General features: G+C 48.4%; 1 protein-coding gene and 1 pseudogene across 6 annotated transcripts in view; one reads left to right on the forward strand and one right to left on the reverse strand.

Annotated features, from left to right (window-relative positions):
* The window catches only part of LOC144121996 (uncharacterized), a 117,406-nt gene that overhangs the window by 43,641 nt on the left and 50,349 nt on the right, over positions 1 to 23,416 (reverse strand). The gene's annotated exons all lie outside the window — the stretch shown is intronic.
* On the forward strand, positions 8,645 to 18,599 carry LOC144121995 (uncharacterized; annotated as a pseudogene). The gene has a single exon (XR_013312768.1). The product of XR_013312768.1 is annotated as an uncharacterized LOC144121995 (transcript).

The following is a 23,416-nucleotide window of genomic DNA, read 5'->3' on the forward strand; positions in this document are numbered from 1 at the left end:
GCTGAAGTCAAATTACTTCGATTAATTCGCTCATAAGCAAATAAGAACATGTGCATCAGGAGTAGTAGCATACATGTGGCAATAAAAAAAGAAAACTTCCGTGCTTGCTGCTGCCTGGCTACTATCGGCCTCAGAATGCTGCTCGGTTAGGCGCCGCTAGCGCCACCTGGTAGAGTTAACATGAAGTGCCTCACGCGCTGACTGCCGCTCTTTCCACTACCCAAGTATTCTAGTACACTGTAGCCAGGCCTTACCTTCGGCAACGCAGTCATCTGTTTATCCTCCGTGACTCGACAAGGTTTGGAGACGCGGCAGAGAGAGGTGGGACAAATGGCCATGGGAGCTCACGGCAGTGTGCCGAACGAGGCGGTACAGGGCGATCTGGGGTGGTCCTCCTTTGAGGCACGGGAAGCCGTAGCCAAACTGAGCTACGAGCGCTGTCTTAGCGAAATGCAGGACGGCCGCTGGGCGCAGGAAGTGTTCAAGTATGTCCACCTGAAGTGTGTCAACACCAAGTGGGCCCGACGCACCAAGAGTCTGGCGGATAAATACGGAGTGGAACCCCCCCCACTTACTTCAAGTTTCCAACCCAACGGACGGCAAAAGATCCGAGAACAAGTGCGATGCGAGGAGCAGCGTCGTTGGCAGCAGACGGCCCGCGAGAAGCCAGCCCTGGCCGTTTACCAACAAGGGAAATCGAAGGTCGAAAAAGAGCCCCTATATGACAACACTCGGGGCAGTGGACTGTTGTGCGAAGCTAGGAGCGGTGTGCTTCGCACCCGATGTCTTTGAGCTAAGTACACGGAGGGTATGAGCACGATGTGTGAACTTTGCGGAGGCGCTGATGAGACCATCGAGCACATCGTGTTGGAATGTGCAGGCCTACACCCGTCGGCTTCGGATGCACAGGTCAATTCCTCAGTAGACCCCATGCCACCAAACGCGATCAGCGGATCCAACAGCCTCAGGACACTAGCGATGGCACTCGGTTTTCGCCGACCCGACGAGCCACCGCAATGGAAGCTGGTTGAGCGAACCAAGCGACGTTTGGAACATTGGTGGCGCACACGACATGGTCACGCTCCTTGAAGGCTCAGGGGACCAAAACGTGCCATGAGCGTGTGTTAGGTGTTTTTATTCTTTAATTTTTTACATTCTTGGCTTGATCCGGTTTTTAGTACCGTTGATCTCCCGATACAAAGGGATAGCCAGTATCATCATCATACTTAGCCAAACGAATCCTAAGACGCAGCTGGATTCAGGGTTGCCAGGTTTGGCGATTTCTCGCCAAATTGGCTACTTTTAGAAGCGTCTGGCGACAAAAATTTGAAGTTGGCGACTTGGCTACTTTTTGGCGACTTTTTTCGCTAATAATTCGTATACTACTGAGTTTTACCGACATGTTACATGCACTTTAAAAATAGAATTGGTTGCTATACGAAGCGGAAAGAGGCGCCAGTAGGCATATGTACAGGGTCGTCCACTCTTAGTTAGAATGCTGCTCCGTGCTGCCGGCGCTCCGCGGGGCGCCGCTCGCGGGCGTCGGAGAAACTATTGCGCAGGAGCAGTGAGAGCCGCAGGCGGGGCTTCGCGCGTCGTCTGCTACAGTTCGCCCTGTATTGCGGTGAAGTGGGCTTCAAATTTGCACTGCGTCCGCAGAACGCCGATCGGAGAAACGTTTCTGAATAAACAAAAGACTGCTGAGAAGCCTATCAGCTGCCTTTATACCGTTGCAGAAAGAGTAACAATGTGTTCTTCTTGCCTGGTCAAGTTGAAACTCACAAATAAGAACAACGATGAGAAAATGCGCGCCACGTAATATTCGAAGCTTTATACTACTGCTGCAGCACAACGATCCGCAAATATTTTTAATCTTTGGCGTCTTGCTGAGTAGCTGGTAATATATGTTAGCAAACGACTGCTGTTGTCTGCTGAAATCGCGGCGCAACGAAAATTAATCGGAGCGGAATAGTACTAGTGGAGGAGGAGCTAAATTTTCAGTAAAGCAGCTGAATGGGCTAGTTGGTTTTGCATCTTGGTGAAAAAACAGCGCTTGTCCCCTTCTTTCTGTCTGTGTCTGCTTGTGCGCTGTTTTTTCACCAAGATGCTAAATTTTCAGTCTCCGATTTTACCTTCGTACAGATAGAGGTAGACAGCCAGGTAGACTCATCAGCGTTTGAAAACAACCCCTAAGCTTTACTAGGACCTGTCTTCACCTTTGCAGGGATTTAAGTAGTTGCTAAGCGGATATTTACTAAGGCGGTAGCGTTTAATTGCTCCTGCTCGCGTCCGTCCGTTACGTGTTATGTCACGTGACCTTATTATCACGTGGCCTTGTGATGTCACGTGATCTCTGCCACGCTCGCGCCAGTTTCTCTCCTCCTCTGTTGTGAAATGAATTCAAGCGCGGCAAATTCAACTGAGTGGAATGAGTTGCAAACGACTTTCGTCTTCCCGCAGTTAATAAATATCTAAGCATCTCCAACTAATTTTACAGTTCACAGGTGTCTGTAGCAAAGAATGCCGCACTGTGTTACCACTAAGTTCCAAGTGTGGCTGGCGTATCGGTGCAGAACAACTCGAACCGGGTACGTGGATAATTTAGTCAGCCGCCTTTCAATCTACCTCTAACCTTTCCATGAAGGCCTTCGGATGAGCGGTAAAAGCATAATCTTTTCTTTAGTTTGCCATGACACTGCGACTTCCCGGTTTCGATTGCCATGACACTGCGACTTCCCGGTTTCGAAATGTCTACGACGAAGTTTATCTTTAGACGTAAACCGTCATGTCACCCCGCTTTCTGCCGCCGAGTGCAACTGCTTTCACGAGTCATTCGGCGATTAACTACAAGAAAGTTGCCTTGTCACAACTGCCGCCCAAAATGTGGTTCCGGCCTGTCTAGACGGATATATACGGAGTGCGTAGGTGCGTCTGGTCACTTCAATGTTTTCTGCTTGTGGGCCGCGCTAAAACGAAATGTCGAGAGTTCCCGAGGACGAAAGGCGGCTAATTGTGGACTTAAGTCTGAGGGGCTATTCGCAGAAACGAATTGCAGCAGAAACCAATCGTGCAGTTCACACAGTGAATAGAATAATTAATGCATACCGGAATGAAGGCAGGCTTCAGGATGCCCCTCGGCAGCCTCGTCGCAGAGTGACAACAGATGAAGAAGATAGAGAGATAGTAGCAGCTGTGGTGGATAAGCCAAAGACGTCTGTACGGGAGCTGCAAGTGGAGCTGGGTTTGAAACATGTGTCTGCCACTACAATTAAGCGCCGCCTTTACAAAGCTGGCTTACACAGCAGAACTGCTGCACAGAAGCCGCTCCTGCGGGCTCAAAACAAGGTGAAACGCCTGAAGTTTGCCCAAGACCATGCGGATTGGTCGGTTGAGAACTGGAAGAGCGTCGTCTTCACAGATGAGTGTACTTTTTCTACTAGATGGGACCAAAGAGCTCGAGTCTGGCGCCCCATCCACACGAGGTATGTGGCTTTGTTCCTAAACCTTTCTTATAAATCAATGGGTAGAAGCTTTGAAAAAGTTTTAGGAGCATTATTCAGCTTGTAATTTAGCGTTGTGATGAATATGTATACTTTGCGCAGTGTACTTTTCAAATGGGCCGCAGCCCATTTTTTTTTTTTTTAAGTGCATCGGGCAAAGGCTGATTGATGTGTGCGGCTTAGGTGTATGTGCATAAAGCTAGTAAAAACGAGCTTGAATAGATAACTTAGAGGTTGAACGCCGTTGCACGAAACCCTTTCCGATTCTGACCCGTTTTGTCAACTAGCGTCGATTGCGGACAGCGTAAAAAAAATTGTGTTGTCCGTTGTAGACTGCGTGGAGGGCAATACCTTTCCATGCACAAGGTAGTCACGCTAAACTACAGGTCAAAAATGCATATATGCAGGTTAAAGCATGTAGGCAGCATTCATAATTGATATTTGCGACGTTTTCGAATGACGCTTTCAATAAAATCACTGTTTTAATGCACGTCAATTCTCAATTTTTTTTCCTTTGTTTCTCAGCCACTTGACAGCGCAGCCGATTAACGCAAAGACGGTAGCTCTGAAAAAGCATCCAAGACATTATTTTTTGCGGTTGCTTGTGGTTATTGTGTTAGCTTGTAGGAATACAAGTTTTGTTAGCAGAATCAATAAAATTATTACATAGTATGCCTTCAGAAGTATCCCTTCTTTGAAATTCGGTTTCAGATGGCTGGTGTGTAGTTCTTATAAACTATAGATGTATGTATATAAGGAACTTACATGCTATTACATCAAACAAGTGCATTGTTACAAAAGACAATTAATTCTTCTACGACACTAGAACTGTGTTTTCTTCACGGCAACAAAGCAAACGAAAATATACTACCTGCTCTCCAACTTTCTTGCAGGTATATGCCGGAATTCATACAGCGAGTTGCTGCAAGCGGAAGGAGTTCTCTGACTTTATGGGGCGCCGTGACGAAGGATGGCCTTGGACCTCTAGTCAGAATACCCGGGAGATTAACATCGGAAAGCTACTGCTCTATACTGGATGACGTGGCGTTGCCATTTCTGGTAAACGGTCCGTTCCCTGACATGGACTTCATTCTGCAACAAGACCGCTCTCCAATACATACCTCCAGGAGGGTTGCCTCTTATTTGCAGGAGCACGCAATTGTGTCGATGGATTGGCCGCCACAGTCACCAGACCTCAACGTCATTGAGAACGTGTGGGGGAACATTAAATCTGCGTTGTCGAGTCAGAACCTGCATGGTTTGTCGGCAGACCAATTGTGGACAGCAGTTCAAGAGCAGTGGGAAACATTACGGGCCAATGTTGACCTCTGCACTTCGCTATACAACTCCCTTCCTGGCAGGATGAGAGCTGTCATAGATGCCGGCGGAGATGTTACGCGATACTAGGCCATTAAGGGCATGACCTAGCATCGCAGTTGCGTCGAGACGGGCTGCAAGGTTGCGTGCCTTGCTTTACCGTTGGCTCTTGCAGGCTGCCTTATTTATGTTGCTCTGTTTTTCCATTCCTCTTTTTTTCTCAGATAACAAGAGAACTGTATTCGTGAACTTTTACTTTTCATGTTCAGAATATGCTTCTTATCTTGTTGCCTTCGGTGCATATATGCGAAGTAAAACATGTTGGTATTTTCGTTTGCCCCTTCTCTGTTTTTATTATTGTGCGAGTACCTTGCTACAGTGTTCAAATTATACTCGGAAAATATCTCCGCAGTTTTTCATGCCCATTCAGCGTGAATATTCCGGTCCCCCGAGATCTCACCAGATGAGCGCACTTGTTTACCAATGGTGAATATTAGTTGCCCATACAATAGGGTGGAAGTTTTAAAATGTTGCAGAAGAGCCGTTGTTGAGTAGAGTCGAAGAGCCGTTGCAGAGTAGCCGTAGCTGCAGCAGTACACATCAGTGAGTATTCTCCATCGCGGTGAGCATTCTCTCACACAGAAATCTACAGATCTTTCGTCCTCGGGCACTCTCGACATTTCGTTTTAGCGCGGCCCACAAGCAGAAAACATTGAAGTGACCAGACGCACCTACGCACTCCGTATATATCCGTCTAGACAGGCGGGAACCACATTTTGGGCCGCAGTTGTGACAAGGCAACTTTCTTGTAGTTAATCGCCGAATGACTCGTGAAAGCAGTTGCACTCGGCGGCAGAAAGCGGGGTGACATGACGGTTTACGTCTAAAGATAAACTTCGTCGTAGACATTTCGAAACCGGGAAGTCGCAGTGTCATGGCAATCGAAACCGGGAAGTCGCAGTGTCATGGCAAACTAAAGAAAAGATTATGCTTTTACCGCTCATCCGAAGGCCTTCATGGAAAGGTTAGAGGTAGATTGAAAGGCGGCTGACTAAATTATCCACGTACCCGGTTCGAGTTGTTCTGCACCGATACGCCAGCCACACTTGGAACTTAGTGGTAACACAGTGCGGCATTCTTTGCTACAGACACCTGTGAACTGTAAAATTAGTTGGAGACGCTTAGATATTTATTAACTGCGGGAAGACGAAAGCAGTTTGCAACTCATTCCACTCAGTTGAATTTGCCGCGCTTGAATTCATTTCACAACAGAGGAGGAGAGAAACTGGCGCGAGCGTGGCAGAGATCACGTGACATCACAAGGCCACGTGATAATAAGGTCACGTGACATAACACGTAACGGACGGACGCGAGCAGGAGCAATTAAACGCTACCGCCTTAGTAAATATCCGCTTAGCAACTACTTAAATCCCTGCAAAGGTGAAGACAGGTCCTAGTAAAGCTTAGGGGTTGTTTTCAAACGCTGATGAGTCTACCTGGCCGTCTACCTCTATCTGTACGAAGGTAAAATCGGAGACTGAAAATTTAGCTCCTCCTCCACTAGTACTATTCCGCTCCGATTAATTTTCGTTGCGCCGCGATTTCAGCAGACAACAGCAGTCGTTTGCTAACATATATTACCAGCTACTCAGCAAGACGCCAAAGATTAAAAATATTTGCGGATCGTTGTGCTGCAGCAGTAGTATAAAGCTTCGAATATTACGTGGCGCGCATTTTCTCCTCGTTGTTCTTATTTGTGAGTTTCAACTTGACCAGGCAAGAAGAACACATTGTTACTCTTTCTGCAACGGTATAAAGGCAGCTGATAGGCTTCTCAGCAGTCTTTTGTTTATTCAGAAACGTTTCTCCGATCGGCGTTCTGCGGACGCAGTGCAAATTTGAAGCCCACTTCACCGCAATACAGGGCGAACTGTAGCAGACGACGCGCGAAGCCCCGCCTGCGGCTCTCACTGCTCCTGCGCAATAGTTTCTCCGACGCCCGCGAGCGGCGCCCCGCGGAGCGCCGGCAGCACGGAGCAGCATTCTAACTAAGAGTGGACGACCCTGTACATGACACACGCGATTTTTGGCGGGAACACCGAGGAAGAAAAGTCCGGAGACAAGTGACTGTGGTCCAGCGGGTGCGAAAGAACGGTGCGCTGAGGTTTCGCTATGGGGAAACACGCAAGTGCCCGCCGGATATTCCGGAAACAGTGGATGGACGACCCGAAACTGAAAGGTAAGAATGTCTTCGAAATGATTAGTATGATTACCACACTTCCTATAGTTTTCAAATGGTGACATGTTGCGCGCGCTAGTCTCACATGCGTCTTTGTTAATGTGTTTCAGATTGGATCGCGCCTGTTCAGGGCAGCCACACATCTGCAAGGTGCAAGCTTTGCAACTGTGAAATGAGAGCCCACTACGCAGATCTCGCAAAGCATGCTGAGACAGGGAAGCACCGTAACAGAGTGGCACCAAGTTACCAGCAAAGGCTGCAGGATGCGATCGCGCCGGCCTTGACGGCTGATGCAGACGAAAAAAGGTGCGCTCTCAAGATTGCTATATTCATTGCTTGCCATATGCCCATCAATTGTGTGGATGAGCTTACCAAACTTCTCAGGGGTGAGCTGCGATGTAACCTCGTAATGCAAAGAACCAAGTGCACAGCGCTGATAACAAAGGTTATCGCGCCATATTTTTCTGGAATACTGAAGGACGACATTGCAGGGAAGCCTTACTCCCTTTTGGTGGACGAGTCAACCGACGTTTCAGCGAAAAAGGTTGTGTGCGTTTCAGTTCGCTTTTGCAGCGATATAGCGAGCAGAATCACTACCACTTTTCTTGATTTGAAGGAGGCAAAGGACGGAAAAGCGGATACCATATATGACGCAGTGCAAGCAATCCTTCGCGAGAATTCACTCAAGCTAAGCGACTGCGCTGGTTTAGCTACTGACGGGGCAAACGCGATGTGCGGCCGCAACAATTCTTTGCGGAGGAAACTGAAGGACGACAACCTATCGATTACACTTGTAAAGTGTGCTTGCCATTCTCTGGACCTTGTCGCGTCAAAGGCGATGGAGGCAATGCCAGCAAGCCTTGAATTCATGGTTAAAGAAACTCACAACTACTTTGCTCACAGCAGCACGAGGCAAAGCGCCTATAGGAGTCTCTACTGTGAGAGCAGTGCAGACCAAGAGAGGGTTGAGCCCCTAAAGATCCTTTCCCCTTCAGGCAAGTGATGGTTGGCGATAGCAGACTGCATTGAACGCATTCTGTCGCAATATGGCCCTCTCAAGACACACTTTTTAGGTGTTTCAGAAAAAACCTACACTGTCCGCCTTCTTAAGGAAATGTATGTCGATGAGAGGAACTATGCATACTTTCTGTTTCTGGAACCGATCCTTGCTGATTTGAGAAGAGTAAACAAGCTCTTTCAAGGGAAAGACGTTGATCCATTGGGAATCTTCGAAGAGCTGCATAGACTTTTCAAGCGGCTTCTGTCCAGGATCCTGAAGCCGTGTGTGCTACGAGAGCATGACGACTGCAGCCTTTGCGATCTGGATCTAACAAACCTGGAATCCATCTACCTGGGCCTGGACGACGCCGATTTAGGCAGCAGTTTTCTTGACTACGTCCGTGCAATGAACCTCAGCACTGAGGAACAGCAGTCCTTGAAACGGCGATGCTTTGCTTTTATTAAAGCTTGCTCGTCCGACTTGCAGAAGCGCCTCCCGAACTCTTCGTCGCTGCTGCGCAAACTGAGAGTTATCTCTCCTCAGTCAGTTCTAAGCCCGCATGCTATGCAGGGACTTAAAACTTTGCCACGCGATCTGTTCTCTTGCCCGGAGCACCGGATTGAGGAGCAAGTCGGGTACCTGCGGCAGGTTGAGTGTCAATGCAGATATGCCTGCAATCGAGTTTTGGAGTGCAATTCATAAGTATCGGGATCCATCGGGTCAGAATCCCATGAAAGACATCGCAGAAGGGGTTATGAAGCTACTCGTCCTACCCTTGTCTAACGCAGAGGCAGAACGGGTGTTTTCTGCTGTGACACTGACCAAGAGTGACTTACGAAACAGAATGTCCAACGAACTTCTTGTTGCTATCCTGAAGATAAAGTTTGGATTGCGCCTAAAGGGCGCCACCAGCTCTACGTTTGAAGTGCCACGCGAAATGGTAGAAAAAGTTAACAACAGCATCTACACCTGAGTTGTGACAATGCTGACTTGGTGTTTGCATTGGCTTTAGTTCATTTGTGTGTTTTACAATGTGCCTCGCAATATTGTATTTGGTCAAGTCTTTTTTGCTAGTCATTTTACATCCGTCAGCAGGATGAACTAGTCATTTTAACCAATATTTACACAAGAATATGTGATAACATTTTTTTTATTTTTGGGTTATCCACAGTATGTATATACAGCAGAAAAATAAAGAACTTTTGCCTTGTTCCTTTTTTTACATAAAAACTACCTGTCTTATCGATTTCCCATGTCGCGAAGAAGTGACAGGGAAAGTTGTACTTTGCTACGAGTGCCTTCCTCTGCATGCCTTCGCGCTGTCTAAGCACATACTCGATTATTTTCATCGCCGGAACAGCGCTGTTTTGACGGCGCGTGAAGGTAGGAGTTTTGAAAAAGCCAGCCGGTCTCAAATCCTGAATCGTCTTCACCGTAGTGGATAAAACAATAAAGCACCTACTTCGTGAGCATCCGGAATGGAGGCATTTTTACTTTCGGTCACCCATAATGAGCGTCTTTCTTCCTTGCAGCCACTTGGAATGCGGGGTGTTTTCACTTATGATTGACCTAAACAGCGGTAATTTCGGTTAACACATAGTAAAACATCTTTTTGTCTGGAGAAATTCTTTAGCACATGTATCGATGTAAAAAAAATATTAATAATTCTCGTTTTCTCCTACCTTGGCGACTTTTTTGGCTACTAAATGGAATGTTTGTCCCAGTTGGCGACTTTTTTGGCTACTTTTCGGAAATTTTTGGCGCTTTTCTTTCCCGAGGACCTGGCAACCCTGGCTGGATTATTCGCAACGCGCGGCATTTTGCTCGTGTTTCGGCGTGTTTTCGCGGACATATGAGTTTGTTTATACCTTTGTGCTGGTTATTTATTGGCAATGCAATGACAAAGAAAAAGAAGTGCTTTAAAAAACGTCTCTTCCACGGAAACCAGCATAAGTCGATCTCCAATGACGCCAATTCTCCGCAACACAACCCAGGAGTGGGCGCCGCGGCCACCACGTGCGCCTCTGCATCGAAGCTTTCGCACTCGGTGGAACGCTTGAAGAACCTAAAGGCAAGTGACAGTTACCGCGGTTATGGCCTGATTGACGTTGACCTTCTCTCGTGTGCCGTTGCCGAAAGCTGTGCGTGTAAAGCGTGCGGTGGCGACATGCAGCTTGTTGAAGACGCGGCACGAAAAGGAGTTGCTTGCACGTTTTCCCTGCAGTGTGTAAAGTGCTTCTCAGCGCACCGGTTCGAGACATCGAGACGGACAACATCGGGCCTTTACGAAGTCAATGTGAGGATTGTTTATGCATTGCGATGCATAGGAAAAGGAGCAGCTGCCGGGACTACGTTGTGTGCGATGCTCAACTTGCCAAAACCACCCACAAATTTTTCGCGGTACAATGATTAACTGCTGAATCATGTTACCGCCGCCGCGGAAAGATCAATGGAATGCGCAGCTAAAGAAGCAACGAACCTCAATGACGGAGATACTGATATCGCTGTTGCTCTTGACGGAAGCTGGCAGAAGTGAGGGCACACCTCAAATAATGGCATAGTGTCCGCAACCAGTGTTGACTCTGGCAAGGTCATTGATGTCGAAGTAATGACGAAACATTGCGCAATGTGCATATCGAAAGCCACCTCTCGTGCCGACCTAGACAAGCATCATTGCCAACGGAACTATGAAGGTTCAAGTGGAGGGATGGAGGCCGAAGGTGCTTTGCGTATATTTCAAAGGAACATGCAACTACACGGTGTTCGGTACACTAAGTATTTAGGAGATGGGGACAGCAAAGGCTTCCTTGCTGTGCAAGCAGCAAAGCCATATGGAGACCATGTTGAAGTCTCCAAGCTAGAGTGCACTGGCCACGTCCAAAAAAGGATGGGGACCCGGTTGCGAAGACTCAAAAAAGAAAACAAAGGAAACAAGCTACCCGACGGAAAAGTTATCTCTGGCCGAGGACGCTTGACTGATACTGTGATGAACAAACTTCAGACATATTATGGCTTGGCCATTAGGAGACATGTTGGGAGCTTGGACGACATGCGGAAAGCCGTATGGGCCACCTATTTTCATATGGCCTCCACTGATGCTCATCCTTCCCATGGCCTGTGTCCAAAGGGTCCTGACACGTTGTGCCGATTCAACAAGAGCGAGATGAATGGAGAACCTTACATCCAAGAGAATTCCCTCCCGGCAGCGGTCCTTGAAGCAGTGAAGCCGGTGTTTCAGCAGCTCTCAAAGCCTGAGCTTCTCCGGAAATGTCTCCACGGAAAAACACAGAACGCGAATGAGGCGTTCAACAACGTTGCATGGGAGCGTGCTCCGAAAAATGTCTTTCTTGGTCTCAAGACGCTGAAAATAGCGACAATGGATGCTGTGCTAACTTTCAATGATGGCAGCATTGCTCGAGCCGAGATTCTGAGGTCATTCGGAGTTTCTCCAGGACGGTTTACAGTCCAGTGGTTGCGCGAAGCTGACCGGCGGCGACTGTACTTTGCAGAGAGGGCTACACGACTGGTCACTAAGGGGGCCCGGAAAACAAGGCAGCTAGCGCAGAAAAGAAGTGTTGATGATGGAGGGGACTACCAGGCTGGTGGCTATTGAAAAAATGCATGAGAATTTGTTCCTATAGTCCTATATTGCAATAAAGCTCTTTCTTCCACTTCAAAGCCAATTATCTCAAAACACCCAAATTTTGCTGACTTTGACCCTTTTTTTAAGAAACTACAGGCGCAAGGGAGACAATATTTTACAGACATTGAGCAAACATTACAGATAGTCTACTGAACTAGGATTATAAATATTATTGCAGAAGATTTTTATTTACAGGCTATTTACTGCAGATTATGGCTCTAAAATTTGGTGGGCCCAGTAAAAAAAAGATAACAAAAAACCTAACCTTTAAAAAGAAATTATCCTAGTTCAGTAACACTACCTAACATTGCTGATTACAATGCCACCAAGGTTAATGTTCTAACCCCAGCAGATCATGAGAAAAAGGGTCACGAACATAGCCTAAAATGCATGGCAAGAATAGGACCTACCCTGTCCCCTTAATGGAGCTTCGTCTCAACTCGAAATGATAATGGAAATTTGTCGACAGCAAGAGCAGTTGCTTCTGGAGATCTGTGAAATCTTGGAGTCAAAGATGAACAAGGATCCTCCAGTGGAAGAATGACCTTTAAGGTATCATACGGGCGCAAAGAGAGCACCCATGACCAGTGCTTAAAGTCTGGTTCCATCCAAGGGGAGTCTATATATAGTGATTCGAGCTCAGGTGGAGAGAGAAATAAAGAGGGAGAGAGAGAGAAAGCGACTGATGGCCTGTTTTGCACATTGTTTTATACAAAGGGGCGAAATTATTTTTGAAGGTTGTTAGCTCAATTTATGTCACAGACTTGAAAAAAAACTATCTCCGTGCTTCGCCAGTGTGTTCATTGTTGTTGTGTAGCCTTGGAGCTGAGTGGCCAGCTCTGGGCTGACATTTGTTGGAGCAACTGGCAATGCGTCTTTCCGTGAGAGCTTCGGATTGCGCGAGAGAACGGGGGCATAAGAAAGATACTACGTGCAACATGGACGAGGGCAGTGCGCTCGCTGTCTCGTACTCTTCGTCATCTTTTCTGCGCAATTCGAACACGGCATTGGAAATTAATTAACCAACTGGCCCAATGGGTCTTGTTGAATTCCGTAGAAGGCATCCTGCTTGCTTTCCATCCCAGGGAACGGACGCGTGTGGGCCTCCTGGAAATCACCGTATTAGTGCGAATTTAACCATACCTTTTTGTACTGCTTTGAACTGTAGGAGGCTTCGCATTAATGCGGTATGCACTGCATGCACTAGCATGCAGCCCTGTGTTCTGGTAGCATGTGATTATTTAGAGACCCCGGTAGAGCGGTACGAAGACCGGCTGGCGGAAATGCAGGGTCTCACGTAAGCCGAACTTATGGCCGAAGCCAATTCGATCAGACTGGATAAGCATTCGAAACCCGCCACTCTCAGGTCCCGAAGCTATAGCGCGGACGATGTGATAAACTATAAGCGAGAACACGTGATGTTGTACTTGCCGTTTCGCAAAGAGGCTGACATTCTGGATGGCAACGCATTTAAAAGAATGTTCGACAATAATATGCAATCCATAATGGAAGTCAAGTCAAACAGCGGTATTCCGCTGGCATCATTGTCGCCGATTTGATTGCCGCCTGCGAGTCGGTTAACCATGCCGACTGCCAGGATGAGGAGCCACCCGAACAACAACAGCGGGAACCAGGCCCTGACGCTATGCCAAGCCTCGTGGATACAAACGATAACTCTGGCTTGATCCCCGCGGAGAACGCCACCAGCACCAAAGTAGTTTCCAGTGCCTGTCCGGGAGTCAGACGGAGAGACGATGTCATTCCCTTGGCGGATTTCTATTATAAGGATGAGGATGGTTAACGAGAGGCAGGGCGCCTTGATACGAGGTCATACACCGCGCGACAAGACATTAACGTCGACACTAATCATGGACGCGTACAACAGATACTGCCCCAACCGAACCATCTCGTACAGAGACGGCCAGGAAAACAGTGCAATGAATGCGATTGTGGCCTGTGCCACAACCGTTAAGGCAGCTGTCGCCTTGAACGGCGTGACCATGCATTTGGCATTTAAAAAAGTCATGACTAACGGGTGGGAAGAGAAGCGGCTGTCGTCCAGTGACCTGAACACGTTTCAGATGCTGTTTCGCAACGTGAGATGCATCATCATCGACGAGGTGAGCATGCTGTCGTCTGACCTTCTGAGACAAGCCGATGTCAGACTTGGGGAGATCCGGCCTTCGAAGATGACCGAGCCGTTCTGAAGATTCGACGTAATCTTCTGCGGGGACCTGGGTCAGCTGCCAACGGTGTGTGCCAGCGAGGTATACAAGAGGCCGCGAAGCGGAGGTATCATATACAACACATACGTACTCCTGTGGCACCATCTGTCGAACTTCCCCCTAACCGAGGTGGTCAGGCAGAGCGCTGCCGTCTTCTCCTCCCTGTTGACAAAGATTGGCGATGAAAAGGAGTTGAACCGAGACGAGATTCTCATGCTCACCGAGCGCTTCGTCACATGAGAAGTTGCTGCCATAAAGTGCCCCACGGCTGTCCGCCTCTTCTTTAGTAACAAAGACTTGGATGAACACAACAGGCATGTAGCTGAGGCATGCGAACAAAAGTACGTCAGTGAGGCCAGACACGTGGTGGCCGGACATCGCAGCAGGCAGGAAGAGAGCGAGGCGCTAAGACGAATCGGAGAGTTGAGCTGCGCCGAGAGCGGCAATTTAATATCTACCGTGACATTCTGCGTCAACTGGCCTTACGTGCTTCTCAAGAACATCGATGTCACCGACAGATTAGTCAACGGCTTGGTGGGGACGCTAATGGAAGTCGAACTAGACGTGGACAATTCGCCTAAAAGGGTTTGGCTCGAATGTCCAAATGGGGTAGGAACCCTGACCAAGTCAAAGGTCAGCTGTCGTGTTGGTGTGAGACACTATGGCTCGTGGGTGCCAATCGAACCCATAGCTATGTCGTTGGCAATGAAGAGCAAGACGTTGAGACACGTGTCGGTGAAGAGGACGCAGTTTCACCTTGTACCGGCCAGCGCCATAATGAGGGGAACAGTCGTTTACGATTACACCAAGACGCACCAGCAGAAGTTAGTCTATGTTGTGCTCAGCCGTGTGACTAGCATCCAGGAACTGTACCTGAGCAACAGCGAGCAAGATGACCGCTTCTACCATCACCTCAACAACACGGACAGAACTCCGACGTCAGAGTTGGAGCGCCTCGATAGGCACAGCCTGGAAACGGCATATGCACGCTGTGAAGCGCTGCTCACAAAGCCCGCCACAGCTTACTCCATCGCCTTGCTAAAACGTTAGGTCTCTTAAGTGCCATATGGCAGATGTGCGCTTGGAGCGTTTCCTAACCAAGGCTGACGTGCTTGTGTTTACAAAGACTGATCTTGAACCAGGATGCCAAGCTTTCTGAGTCCCCGGATTTAGCCTGGCTGCTGACGCCAGTCGTCTTGAGTCTAACAAGAATGCAGGGGTCTGCGTGTATGGCAGGGAAGGCATCGCAGCCACCAGGCACCTGCCCTCCATCGCAGTCCCAAGGGGCAAAGCTTGTGTCATCCGGCTGCTAGAAAGCAGTATAGCCGTTCAGGGAGTCTACCTGGCACCAAGCACCTCCATCAAGGAACCTGTCAATGTAGTAGCCATGTGTATACCCACCCGTGGAACGGTGGACGAACTGTGTGTGACACTGCGGGACTTTAACAGGGATCAAGACTCCCTTAAAACCAACTTGAAAGATAGGTTCGACCAGGACTTGGTCAGTGATCCCAAAATGCAGACCATGCAATGGGGCTCAACCATCGACTTAGCATGCCAAAGACTAACCGACAAGTCAAAGTACTGTATCGGAACCATCGAGACAGCCACGTGTTACCGTATAAACCCGCGTATAGTACAAGGTTTTTTCCTATTATTAGCGCCTCAAATTTCCACCTCGTAATATTTAAGGATCCGAACAAATATTTCAGCTTTGCTCGAAGTTTTGGTTTCGTTAGGCAGTGACTGCTGCAACCAGGTTGAAATAACGCAAGCGTTATTTGAATCCATGACGTCGCATCCGGTTTGAAGAAAAGACGTCATGTCCGGCAATTTCTTTGCTGTTTGAGCCATGTTTAAGCATAGCCTTCTATATTTTTTCATGCTCGCGCAATGGTGCAGCAGATACCGTCCGTTGCCCTCTCCTTTCCTCCTCGATTTACACCTCGGCTCTCCGCGAGAGGCGCTCGTGCCCCATACTTGCTAACATACTTGCTCTCGCATACCAGACATAGCAAAATGTCGAGGCCCACCAAAGCACCCAAACCAATCTGTCAAGCAAGAGTTGTGCAATTTCCGTCGTGTTGGTTGCAGGTAAGCGTGTGCGTTTTGCAACAGCAGCAAGTTTATATTTTTTTCTTGAAATATCAGGGATACATAACCGAATTTGTGAGCAGTGTACACAGATCAAACGACCATTTGTTTACCAGATTTTCCGCGACCACGTGTCGATTGTTGTCATCGTTGCAACGTATATTGCTTTGCTACTATAAAATCAGTGATTTACGATGCATAGTTCTTATCTTTTCTTTGTGTTACTTTCTTTTTTGTACCCAATCAGATGTCTATCTGCAGTGTGGAATCAGCTGTGGTATCCTGCGCCCGACAAGATGCCGTACTGCTGTGGGCCACAGTGCAAGTCATCCAGTAAACAACGAATGCCGGGCTTATCATTCCAAGAAATAACAAGCGATCCGGAACTGTGCGCAGAATGGCTAAAAGTCATTTCTCGTGAAAAACTGGGTACCGAATACGACGTTGTGCTATTCGACTGTATGCAGCAGACACTTCAGTTCCTCTGACTTCAAGGACGGTTGTAAAATTCGCAAACTTAAGAAAGACGCTATCCCCAGCATTTTTGAAGAATATCCGGCGTACTTGCAGCCTCCTAAGAAAGAGAGAGAAGCGACGCGTCAGTGAAAAAGTGCTAGACTGCTGCGCTAGCCAACCCACCACCCCCGAAGCGACGAGCAGTCATTGATGACAACCGAATGGAGTCGTGTAGGCATCCGCTCGACGAATTGCCGGTTGTCGACGTCGCCTTTGAAGATTTGTCACCTGTGGACTGCACCCCTACCGAACCGTTGCCAGCCGTGAAAAACGGCGCTAGCGAGCGCTGCATCCCCGCGACTGTGAGGATGGACAAAAGCAGTGCAGGTGTCCTCACAATTCTCGGTTTCGACAGTGGACAAGCAAAAGTGGAGACGCAAAGAACAAGACTAAAAGGCTCGTACTGAGCGGCTCAAGAATACCGTCGACAATTGCGAACAGGAAGTACAAAAGCTCAAGGAGTGCTTTGTTCATGCATTCCTCCAAATTGTCCAGAAATCGAAGGAGAAAGAATTGGCTGCGTTAGTATTAGTAGAACAGGTTAAGAATTTTGGGAAAACGAAACCAACGTGGTCTGATCTGACAGTGCGCCAAGCTGTTTTACGCAACCTCTCGACTAGCGCATACGAGCATACAAGGACTACAGGCTTTCTCCAGCTGCCCAGTCGAAGCACTCTGGAGCGTTTTATGGGCTTATCACATGAAGAAATCGGCATGACGGAACTCGTGAAGCAAAGGCTGGCAACCGAGCTCGCTTCTCATCCCTCATCACAAGGTAGAGCATGATCATTGCTTGTAGACTAAATGCACGTGAAACAGAGACTACTTTACCATAAACAAAGAGACGCCTTCATCGGCGAAGTAGACTATGGTGGGAGCTTTCCAAAGAAAACAACAAATGAGCCAGTGCTAGCCAACTCACTTTTGTGCTTCGTCCTCAGCGGCCTTTCAGTTTCGTTCAAAACACCCGTGGCCTGCTTTTTCACGAGAAATTGCACTGGCGGCGAGCTGCACACGCTCATGCGACACGTCTTGAAGGAAGTTGAAGACATAGGATATTTTGTGTTAGCAGATAACCCAGGACTAGCACTGAGCCCGCTTGCCTGGCAGTGGACCCCAATGCCGGAAGGAAAGACTCATCTGTTTTATAGTAAGTTCTGCTCAAAAGCTCTGTGCAGGTCTACGGAAAAAAGCAAGCGCTGAGTGTGTTTTTATATCTTTTGTCAACCCAGCCCAACTTAACTCATGGTCATGTAAAACGCGCATAATTACCAGCCTTTGCGTCCTCCTGAAAAAAGGTGGGAAACTCATGACAACAGTCCAGATGAACCACGACCGGCTTAATGACCGGCTTTAAAGCCGGTCGTGAGTTGAACTAACCGTTTGTGCGATGAGTTTTTTATGCGGTCCGATTTTTTGTGACCCCGCGGCTGGGAAAGTCTGTAGAATGGTGACTTAATTGCACTTTACAATTGTATGCTGCTGTTACAAATCGCTTTCTAAAACAGGTGCAAAAATTGCGGCGAGATAAGCGATTACGCTTTAGTGTCTGCAGAGCGAAACATGTTCTTCTTTTACATTTATATTTATTCCAGAAAACAGCACTTGAAAATCTGGCAGGCAGTTATCTGGTATGCACGGGTCTTCCCGATTCCTGCTACCGAGTCCGGTGTTCACTTGCTGGCGCAGAGGCTGAACAAATGGGACGTTAAAATGTTGAGGCAGCAAAGGCTTTAAGGTGCCACAAGGTGAGCCCTCCACTTTCTGTGAGAATTTTAAAATGAGTGCTGTGCCACCTGCACCGAACATCGGTTTTACGTGGGGAAGGTGTTTTGACCCAGGTGGCCAACTAGCATGAAGCGCATGAGGCAACTGAAAAAGCAAGCTTCCTTTTAAGGCCTCTAACCTGAAGACCTTTTTACAGCTGATGCTGTAAAAAGGCCTTAAAGAGATGAACATTGTGGACAATGTGCTTGATGTCCTTTGACTCTGGACGCTTGTGAGGTGCATAAAGCTCACAAGGCACTGTTACAGTGTGTGACAGGTCATTGTGGTGATATTAGAAGAAGACATAGTACAGCACAATGGGACAGAGAAAAGGAGCACACAGGATAAGCGCTCGTCCTGTGTGCTCCTTTTCTTTGTCCTGTTGTGCTGCGCTATGTCTTCTAATATGCTATACCAACAAGCCCAAACTACCATTTTGTTAAGATTGTGGTCAAGATAGGTTTTTTTGATAGTGCAGCACTCTCTGCACTAGTTCTGTGAAGCTCAGCGGTGGTGCCGGCAGCGTCAGTTCAGTCAGTTCAAATGCAGCTTGGCACTGGCCACTTCCAAAACGAATGGTCGAGTGCAGGCCCGACTGTCTGATAGCCTTGCTGTCTTCACGAAATTGCAGCCAACTGCATGCCGCCGACACCAACGACCACCAAAATCCTGAAACACTTGGGAAGAATTTTCAAGCAGCAAATCTCAAGAAGTCTTACCATGACCCTGCTCTAGGAAATCGTCGTTTGAGAGAAAAAGAAAAACCGCTGCATGTATACACAGAGGCGACTTATGAATTAGCGCTGAAATGCTGCCCATGCGACTCGACTAGGCCGCTTAGGTTTTCATTATGACGCCTCAAACAGTCACTCACCTCCTCCATGTGTAGGTCGAATAAGCAGAGAAGGTATGGCACGTGTTATTTAATGAAATGATGACGTTATTTGCTGAAAAGTTATGGTTTGTGGGGGTTTAACGTCCCAAAGCGACTCAGGCTATGAGGAACCCCGTAGTGAAGGGCTCCGGAAATATTGACCACCTGGTGTTCTTTAAGGGATAATAAACACCTAACTTTCTTGTGCGTGGTTTCTTCTTTTTAATGTAATAACGTCACTGCGGTAGCTCAGTGGTTATGGGGCTCGGCTGCTGACCCGAAGGATATGGGTTCGATACCGGCCGCGGGGGTTGAATTTTGATGGGAGGCGAAATTCTAGAGGCCCGTGTACTGTGCGATGTCAGTGCACGTTAAAGAACCCCAGGTGGTCAATAGTTCCGGAGCCCTTCACTTTAGTGCTCCTCATAGCCTGAGTCGCTTTGGGACGTTAAACCCCCACAAAAACCAAACCAATCTTTTTGTAATGAAGTGTAAGGCATTATTATACACGAATTACCACGTGGTATGCTCCTGTGGCTGCTAAATAATTTATAACAATTTCTTTCTCGTGCTGTTTCAGTTTCAACAGCAGAACGATGAGTGTGACCTCGAAGAGAAGTTGTAGGTCATGTGAGGCGTGAAAAACTGCAGTATAATCGGTGCTTCTACATTTGTTGTCATTCCTGCTCTTGGGGAATGCTGGCTTCGGCACTGCAGGAAATTAAAACGATAAAGCAGCAATTATATCGCAGTTTTTCTATGCCTCTAATGGCCTAAAGCCTCTCTGACGTCACAGCTCACATTCGGCTGTTGAAACCGAAACAACATGACAGAAAAATTCTATTATAGATTATTAAGTGCTTGTAGGCAAATACCACATGGTGATTCATGCATAGTAGTGTCTTCCGCATCATTATAAAGAAGAAAATAGGCCACAAAAATTAGGTCTCTATGGTTTCTTAATGTGCACTGACATCGCACAGTACACGGGCCACTAGAATTTTGCCTCAATCGAAATTCGGCCACCGCGGCCAGGATGAAACCCGTGAACCTAAAGATGCCAAGCCAATCCATCCATATCCATGGGTGAAAATAACATTTTCGCTATTACGACCAAGTCAGAATAACGATTTGGCTTGGATTTCCGTTATTACGACCAGGTGGAAATAACTCCGGCCGTTTCATTATTGTCGCGTGGCTACGGCTTGGCTGTGATACCCGTGACAGCGTGGCCTTCCTGACAGCGTACGCGCTGACAAATAAACCGCGCTTCGCGAAGGGAAGGTTTTTTTTTTTCTGTCGTGGAGGAGCACAATGTCAGGGACACGAAAACAGTATTCGGCTGCTTTAAAGAGAAAGGCTATTTTAGTTGCAGAGAACATTGGCAGGGAACAGTGCGACCGGGGGGCAGTTCGGCGTCACCGAGGGAAGCATCCGCAGATGGCGACGACAGAAGGAAGCACTTTTCGCGTGCAGCGGAATGCAAAGAAGCTTTCGCAACCCAAAGAATGGGCCACACCCAGAAATTGAACTCGCCTTGACGGAGTTCATAAGAGAGCAGCAAGCCACACATCTAGCTGTGAGCGTGGAGCTCATGCAGGTAAAAGCTAAGGAGCTTGCTAGAAAAAAAAGTATTCCAAGCACCGCCTTTAAAGCGAGCAAGCACTGGATCTACCGCTACATGTGCCGTGTTGGGCTTTCATTATGCCGGCGAATGTCGATTCCCCAAAAACTGCCCGAAACGTTTGAAAAGCTGCTGGTGGCTTTTCAGTGCCACATTATTTTGTTGCGCAAGCCCAAGAACTTTCAACTAAACCAAATAGGCAATGCGGACCAAACGCCAGTTCACCTGGACATGCCATCACCCCTCACCATGCACGAGAAGGGTTCCAAACAAGTTTTCGTCCGGTCTACTGGCAACGAGAAGACGCGGGTTACTGTCATGTTATCGTGCACAGCAGATAACAACAAGCTCCTGCCCTATGTCGTGTTCAAATGCAAAACAATGTCGAAAGGTGAGCAGCTGCCAAAGAATGTCATCGTGAGATGCCACGAGGAAGGTTGGATGAACGAGGGTCTTGCCCTTGACTGGGTGAAGTCCGTGTGGTGTAGGCGGCCCGGTGCACTGTTGTCCTTCCCGTCAATCCTCGTGCTGGACGCGTTTCGCTTCCATTTGGCCGACCAGGTCAAGAGAGTGTTACGCGATTGCGGCACTGAACTTGTCGTCATCCCAGGCGGAATGACTTCCCAACTGCAGCCACTTGACGTTTGCGCAAAGAAACCTTTAAGGACGCGGTCAAGCAGTGCTATGCAGAATGGATGCGCTCAGGTGAGCCTGCAGTGACACCGACCGGGCGGCTGAAGCGGGCATCGCCAGCCACGCTGTGCAAATCGATTGTGGAAGCGTGAGCGAGCATCCCAGCAGACCTTGTGCGTCGTTCTTTCAAAAAGTGTGGCATCTCGAACGCCCTCGATGGCACAGAAGATGAGTGCCTGCGGGATGATTTGTCGGACAAAGAAATCTCCAAAGAAAGCGCTGTTGAAGATGAGAGTGATTGAAGTGATTGATCCAATATTCGACCGCACCCTGCCCCCCCTCCTGGAGTGCCATATGTCTGCAAGGGAGCGCGCGTTCCCAACCTCTACTGCACCCCCATCAAGTAAACTTATCTAGCTGTGATGCTGTGAGTGCCACACATCACGATGTCTCCTCGCGATGCTGGAGGTGACGAACGAAGCGTGGATCGACCATGGCTCGAAAACACTTGGAAGCAAGCCTCCTTTCCAAGACCAATGGCCAAAAAATAATCCTTGAGCCAAGAGAAGGATTACCTCTCCAAAATTACCACCCAGCCAACCTCAAGGCATTGATTCTGACTATGTAGACAATTAAGCGGTAATTCAAGTCACTAGAAACATCGCCCTCTGCGTGACAACGCAAGAGTCAGCGGCCTGGAAAATCTCCCAACTGCAGTCACTAACCTTGAGCAGCAAGCAGTAAGTCATGTAAGCCTATGTTGCCACTCCAGAGGGCTCCTGTCACGGCATGGTGCCCAGAAACGACGCAAGCACACCCCCCACACGAACTCCTTGCCACCCTTCAGGCGCCTGGCTTCTGCATCCTTGGTGCTTGCATGATGGACAAAACGAAGACTGTGCCTGTCACTTTCTGAGTATGGTCATCCCAAACACTGTGCTCTATGACCATGCTGTATACCGCTGCAAGACATAATACCCTGAGCACACCAGTGCTCCAGCTACCTCTGTTTCGGGCATCGTGCAGATGTCTGTACAATGTCAGACCAGGTCCACCGCTACATTTGTGGCATTGTTCTATCCTTTTCTGGCGAGATCCACCCATGTGGCTCCTCCTGCATCAACTATGACGGCCCTGAAGCTGTCACGGTCACCTCAACCTTAACAAGCGAGCGGCGGACAAAAAAGCTGCTGGAGCCGCCAAAGTTTGCCAAGGCACAGAGCTGTGTTCTGCACTCCTGCTCAAGCCTGAAATACGTGAGGCTAGCCAATCTCGCAGCCGCAGTGCTACTGGACAAGAATACGCTCCAGCCCAAGAAGGATGTGCAGGAGACTGCATCGCCTATATCATCCAAGTCACCTTCAGTACTGTGTCCAAAGCCCCAACCATCTCCACCGTGGGTAAGTTGGCCAGCCCCAACCATCTCCACCGTGGGCAAGTTGGCCAGCCCCAACCATCTCCACCTTCCGATTCCTTCCGATCGCGTAGTTAAATTCAAATGCTCAAAAAACACCCCATAACTCCCCTCCTCCCTTTCTCATTATCCACTAGCTTCCACTCCCGACACCTCCACCACTGCCTTCTGAATCTATGGACACTGCATCTTCCTCTAACGCTACTCCTCCCCTGCACCTGATGTGCCCACACATACCGTATTTATTTGAATCTAAGCCAATTGTTTTTACTGAAATTCCGATTACTAAACTGGGGTGTCGGCTTAGATTCGAGGATGTGGCTGCGCAATCACCATCACCATTGGCGGTACTGCGCATGCAGCGCCTCTAGCACCTCCTTCCTGCATGCTTCGTCAGATAAGCGGATCGGCTCATTAGGCCTGAGGCTCGTGTTGCTAGCGTGACTCGTCTCACGACATGATGGTGCCAAAAAATAAGTGGTGTCATTACACCGCTGCTTTCAGGCGAAAAGTTGTGCTTACGGCGGAAAGCTCGACCAATCTTCAAGCATAGCGAGAGTATGGCGCAGA

This window comes from Amblyomma americanum, chromosome 2 (assembly GCF_052857255.1).
Source record: "Amblyomma americanum isolate KBUSLIRL-KWMA chromosome 2, ASM5285725v1, whole genome shotgun sequence".
Classification (NCBI taxonomy): domain Eukaryota; kingdom Metazoa; phylum Arthropoda; class Arachnida; order Ixodida; family Ixodidae; genus Amblyomma; species Amblyomma americanum.